We start from the raw sequence: 6,730 nt of genomic DNA on the forward strand, positions 1-6,730 counted from the left end.
GAACAAGCTGCAGAAGTTTTAATTCTCTTTTGAAGTAAAGTTGTCATTTGTGACTCTACTGTAAATTCTGATAATCTTTTACTATTCGAAATAGTACAAGGTATGGAACTGGGAGTTCACTTGATGTGTTGAGGGAGAGTTTCTGTAGTAGATGAGTATCTCAGAGGGTTTCTAAGAATAGAGCTATTTTCAGAGATGGTGAATCGACCAGGGTTGTAAAATGTGTGTGCAAGCTGCTTCCTCTCCAGTAGATTTGCTACCCAATAATCCTGTAATAGATGGGAGCGGTGTTGTTTTTCAGTCCCACACTGCTAAGGAAGTGGGATTTATGGGAGTAAGAAGCATTAAATAGTGCTTAAAGCATGACTGTGGTAAATGTTAACTGCTTCTGTATAAGACCTGCTTTTTCAGGGGACATTTTCTTCCTTCAGTGTCCCCGCCTCTTTAAGTGTCAAACCTTTGAGAAATAAATGGTGTTGTAACTCTTACCTGTGGAAACTCAAATAACTTCAGACAAGCTGATTAGAAGCAAGATGAGGAAATAGTGAGAGGGGAGAGAGCCATAGTAACTTCTTTTCTTGGCTGAAGTTTATAGCCAAGTGTCTGATACACTTTCAGTCTGATCAGATGTATGCAACGCTTATTGTTTCTAAAACTGATGACGTCAGTTTTAGAATTTCAGAATGAGCACGTTAACTATTTAATTCTGTCTTAAGCAACTGTTCTGTAATGAGTCAGAGAATGTTTGTATTCCTTGTATGTGTAGGACTTTATTTTTGCCACCTAAATCAACTCTGATTACACATTTTTGTGTTCTGTTGATCATATGGAAGCTGTGGAAGTACATTTGTTCAAGTACTGTAAGCATCCTTTGTTTTCCACAGCCTACTTACCATATTATCTTTTTGCATACACTAAAATGATAATTTATGTCTATAAGAGTATTTTTATCTTAACACTCTAATTCCACAGTATTACTCACAAGCCTTTCCCATGGGGAAAAACATGAAAAAGGTACTAAAAATAAATATAAAGCCAGATGGCAGGTGTTTAAATGTCAGTTAGAGAGAGGAGTGGGAATGATACGTGAGTTTGATAGTCAAGGACTCTTTCATGGTATGCCATTCTTCATGGGTTTGTAAGTTGATTGTTCAAGTGGTCTTTATTCCTTTCTCAGCCATAAGCACTAAGCCTCTCCTACTTGTACTACAGCAACTCCTTTTGGAAGGGAGCAGAAACATTGCTACATCATAGACAGACACATAGTTATTTCTAGTAATCAGCTTGATCCAGTGGAGATCAAGTGTTAAAATTAAATCTATTGGATATTTATGGATTTAATAGTTAACAGAACACATGTATTATTTGATCCAATAGAATGTCAGTGTCAGAACTTCCTAATGGTTCACTAAACTACCTGGGACAGTATGAGAATACTGTAATAGGAATCACAATACTGATTTGCTCAAGAGACTTATTCAATTCCAATATTGTGTAACATAACACTCTGTCTAAAGTAATTATATAATTGTCTTGGGACTTTGAGCACTGTCCTACTTGAGAGATATTAATGGTCCTTTGAGAAAAATAATTTATTTCATTAATGCCCCAAGTCCTATGCATTTGATTACGGCTTTTTCCCTAATGCACAAAATGTTTTTATTTAAATATATTGATGTTTTTGTTTCGTGCCTTGTGCTGCATTACTGACTTTTACTAAAAAAACGCATGTTTCTATTCTTTGGTAGATTTTGCATGATGGGATCTGTGAAATTGAGTTGTTGAGGACCAATGGTTGGCATGGTGCCGAAAGGCTAATACTAGTTTCAGAATCATAGATATAAGCAGTGCTAATAATTAGTATTGAATAACTAAAGAATAGAGTTTGCAAAGACCTCACTGCTGCTCTTGTTCCTCTTATTTGTTTTCCATGATGGAGAACCAGAGGGTGCTAAATGCTGTCGAGACTGATGTCGCAGGCTGTGGCTGTGGCAGTGTTAGGACCTGTCCCTGTTACAACATCCTGTTTTAGCAATTAAAATGTTCTCTCTGTGGTCCAATCCTGCAAACACAGTTCTATTTACAGAGCTGTAAACACATATTACAGAGCTGCTGACATGTTTGTGATGATTAAAAATAGGCTGTGGTCATTTACTCTGAAAATTCTTCAGGCTGTTACCTGTTCTTTCTGGTCAGTACAGAGCGATGAGCATATGAGTCTGTTTAACGAAGGCCCACGTGTACATACATTGAAAAGTGAGAGAAAGGAGTTGTTTAAAAAGTATCACACATTTAGTATTTAAGCTGTGCCTCTCAGAAGGAAAGACAAAGTATAAAAAACCTTCACTTTTGAAATATTTTCTGCACCCAGACTGGGTGTGTTTGTAGTATAAAGAGCTTCATTATTTACTGGGTGGCATAAGGAATTGGTTGTCCAGTCTCTCTTCACTTCTTCAAGTTTCTGGAGAGTAGCATGTTGGATGAGATGCTTCTTTTCAAAGAAATCATTTAAAATTACATGTTTTCAGTGAAAGTCTGGTGCAAACTAGATTGACACCTTCTACTCATAAGAGCAGCATTAAATGAAGTCATCATCTAAAAATGCAGCCACAGAATGTAGGTGATGAGCAGTATCTGTTGTTTAAGCCTGTGGTTAGAAAATTTACAAATACAGAACTTTAGCAGCTTTGTTAATGTGATGAATTTTACACTCCCTTGATATGTGGTCATTTAGAATATAGTATATTTATTGCAAATATGTGTCTTGTCTAAAGCTGAAGAGCACAACAGCTTAATTCCAGTCATAAGTTGTAGTTGACAGAATAATAACCAGAAACCTTAAGATCCTTTCTCATATTTCTTTCTCCAAATCTGCCTGCTGAATTTTCTATCTCTGGCATGGTTTTATTGCAGATATCTTCAGAAAATCATTAACTAGTTATTTCTGTAAGTGGCACCCTTCACAATGACTTGGTTGACAGTCTGTGTAGGAAGAAAATTCTGTAAACATAAACATAGAGAGCAGCTTCTTGAAGTGGACTATGTTTTATTTTCAGGATTTACAGAAGGTTCATTTATAATGTTCTTGAAGGCTGAAAGTTTAAGAAGCAACAAGGTTAGCATTTTAACAGTTGCTTAATTGGGTCAGTAGAATGTGATATATTTCAAGTAATAATGTATTTTAGTAGCTGAACATTGGAAATATATTTTTATGTCAAGCTGAGGTTGATGTGTCTTGATGGAGGCTTTCATATGCAGTATACTTTTTTGGCTGCCCTGTAGATACTAATGGGCTGCAGTGAAATGGAATGGAATAATTTCCCTAAAGGTTTTTTAGTAACAGAGGAAATGATACAAGTAAATCTCTGTGACCTAGAATAAGATTTTAAAAATCTGCAATATTGCTACTATTGCTTTAAAGGGAGCCACAGAAAAATAGCAAAGCAGAAATTGGCTTGTAATTCATAAGTTCTAATGATAAATTGTGCTACTGTAAAATTGTATTATGTTGTCTTTCATTACCACTCAAAAGAAGAGGAGTATGAACTTTTCCTAGTCAATTTGTGACAGGAACTTTTGAGGCTTTTTTGGTCTTTCTGAGGTCACAAAGGTCTAATATTTATTAGCTGTTTTCTCAAGCTTTTGCTTCTGTAGCAGCTGTCCCTCAGTAATGGTCATAGCAGGATGATTTCTGGGATTCTTAGTGGGAAGAAATCTGTTACAGGTTGTTGGATTCTTGACATGCTGAGGAAGATGAGAGTAACTAGTGCATTGAGGGGATTGATTATTGGATATGTAAAATTTTGTATTGCTCAATTTATGGGCAAAAACTCCATAAAGCCCTTTGTCAGCTGAGACTGGACATTCAGGTCCCTTCCTGCTTTATATTAGTAGTTAAGGTAAGAGTTTGACACCTTTCATCTAGTCTGACCTTCTGTGAAGCTTTTTATGCCAGAGAAAGGCATCAGCTCTTGAAAATGGCGTAAAATCTGATTATGTTTTTTCTTGATAGAATATTTCAATAGCCAGTAATCCCTCTGTAGAAAGAGCATGTCTGTCTTGTGATTAGAATTTGACTTCAGTTTTCACTTCTGGGAGAAGAGGGGATGGCTCTGCAAAGAGGTTAGTGGTATCTTATGTTTTCCTGCTGGAATGCATTTAAAAGTTAAAAAATGAAAAAGATGCAATGAAATGTGTGGATTGACTTCCTAAACTTGTGGCTTGTGTTATACCTGCCTTCCTTAGTCCCATTACAGGGGGAAATCTGCAATCTTCTTTTAGGAAGGAGATAAACCTCTATTACTGATTTTTTCATTGATCTCCGTACAGGTAAAATCCCTGCTTTCTTTTTACACTATTGATTGTGCTTCCAAGGTGCGTGTCACATTTTATCACTTAACAGGCCATGTTAAGTTGAGATCTTGTGTTCAATTCCCTGTCCCTTATGACCCCTGATGCCTTTTTCAGAGTCAGTATTTTTTCACTCTGATGTTTTCCCAGTGTATGGCTTGTTTTCCCAGGGTGTAGCTTTGTGTTCTTTTCCTGGATGTATAACCTGAGCTATGGCCATTGAAGAAGAATAATAGAAGTTTTGAACAACATGCTTTATCATCTGTTCCAGAACTTCCATGTGATGGCCCAGTTCTTTTGTTCATCAGTGTCAGCTGTTGGGGTGTCCACAAATGCAGTTGGCCCTGAGTTTATACATATGTACACACCTTGGAAGAAAATGTGAAATAATCTTAAAGCTGGTAATGGTCCCAGAGCAGCTCTCTAAGTACTCTACTGAAATACAACTCCCCTCTATTTGTGAGGTTTCATTACATATAGATTAGGAAAACAATCTTACAAAAAAATCAGATAAATGGAAAACCTCTCTAGCACATCCATTCCTGCCCTGCTGGGTTTTCTTGTATTTTGCCCTGGGTAATTCAGACTGCTCTGCCCACAAATAACACGGTGATTTTCCACATCCTCCAACACTGGTGCCATGTAAGGCCCTTCTGGTCCCTTGGGTTTTACTGCAGTTTCAATTCCCTAATACTAAATGAATATCAATAGTAAACATCATTCTTCCAGAGTCCTTGGTGGGGAGCTGTCCAAGTCTGCTGTTTACAGAGGTTGTACTTTGGTTGATGATGATTAATAATGTCATCAGCTGCAAATGAACTCTTATTTTTTTTTTTTCTGTCAGGATCTGTATTTAATTTGAAAGGTGCTAGTGACAATATCTACTTGCTTTCCAGCTTGTTCTCACCAAGTATATTTAATATTTTTATGCGAGGATGGCTTTAAGTTTGCATGATATGCAGAAGAACTCTTATTTTCGTCTCTTTTAATTAAAAATGTGGAAGGGTTCATTAGCTTTATGCTAAACTATGGGCAAAGGTAAATGTGAAAAATTATGAATGTTTGACTATGCATTGAAAACACCTCCTCTCTATAAATTCTGTGTGATTTTGAAGCAGGGAGTCCTTCATGGAATTTCACCAATGACATGCAGAAAGAAAAATGAAAAATTCAGTCTGCCTCTCCTAGCTTCTTTATCCCAATTCAGATTATACTGGGGACTTCAGCTGGCAGCTTCCAGCATGAGAGAACTGCAACAGGCAAATTAAAATTCTTACACTAGAGTGGTGTTGGGACTGACTCAGCTGGTTCTTGGCAGCAGTCCTCTGCAGGTCATGCCCAGTTGGCTGGAGGCATCCAGACAAGTGTGTCTGTGTCTCACTGATTCCCCACTTCAGTCTTTCCCCCTCACCTCCCTCCTGGGAGTTCTCACAAGGTAACTTGTTAGTAACCTGTGTACTCCTTGGCTTTTGTGCACCATGTAAAAATAACAGAATGAGCCAGAGCTGGACTTTGACTTCTTCCTACATTCTTTCAAGTGACTCTTAATGTTGCCTGAGCACGATAAATCCCTCATTGATAGCAATGGGGTACAGAAATTGGTTAAGAAATGGAGCCCAGCCTCCAGCTACCCAGCAATTTCAACACTTGCCTGTGAGTGAAACAGCTATCAAACAACTTCAAGTGTGGAGATGGATGGATGGATGGATGGATGGATGGAACATGCTAAAATGTATCAGTGTGAGCAGCAAGACTAGGGAAGTAATTCTTCCCTTGCACTCCACACAGGTGAGGCCACACCTTGAGTGCTGTGTCCAGTTTTGGACCCTTCAGTTCAAGAAAAGCAATGAGGTGCTGGAGCCTGTCCAGGGAAGGTCAGTGGAGCTGGTGAAGGGTCCAGAGCACAAGTTCTGTGAGGAGCAGCTGAGGGAGCTGGGGCTGTTTAGCCTGGAGAAAAGGGGACTCTGGGGACTTTAGTGCTCTCTACAGCCACCTGAAAGGAGGCTGTAGCTGGGTGGGGGTCCGCCTCTACCCTCAAGCAACCAGCGACAGGACAAAAGGACGTAGTGATAAGCTGGGCATGGGGAAATTTAGTTTGGACATTAGGAAGAATTTCTTCCACCTCCAATGCTTAACTGCAGATGAAGATACAAGAGAATCCCAGTTTCTATATTTCTGGATCCTCCGGAGCCGGAGATGACACCCTGGCGAGGGCGGCCGGCGAGGGCAGCCCGAAGCGCTCCCGTTCCGGCGCCGGCGGACGGGCGGGCGATGCCGGCCCGGCTGAGGCCGCAGGGGGCCGGGCCAGGGCCGGGGCGGGGCCGCCGCTCCCGGCGCCGTCAGAGCGGGCGGGGGCCGGAGCCGCTGGGGGCGCGGGGCC

The sequence above is a fragment of the Pyrgilauda ruficollis genome, unplaced genomic scaffold (assembly GCF_017590135.1).
Source record: "Pyrgilauda ruficollis isolate IOZ18807 unplaced genomic scaffold, ASM1759013v1 scaffold22, whole genome shotgun sequence".
In the NCBI taxonomy this organism is placed as follows: domain Eukaryota; kingdom Metazoa; phylum Chordata; class Aves; order Passeriformes; family Passeridae; genus Pyrgilauda; species Pyrgilauda ruficollis.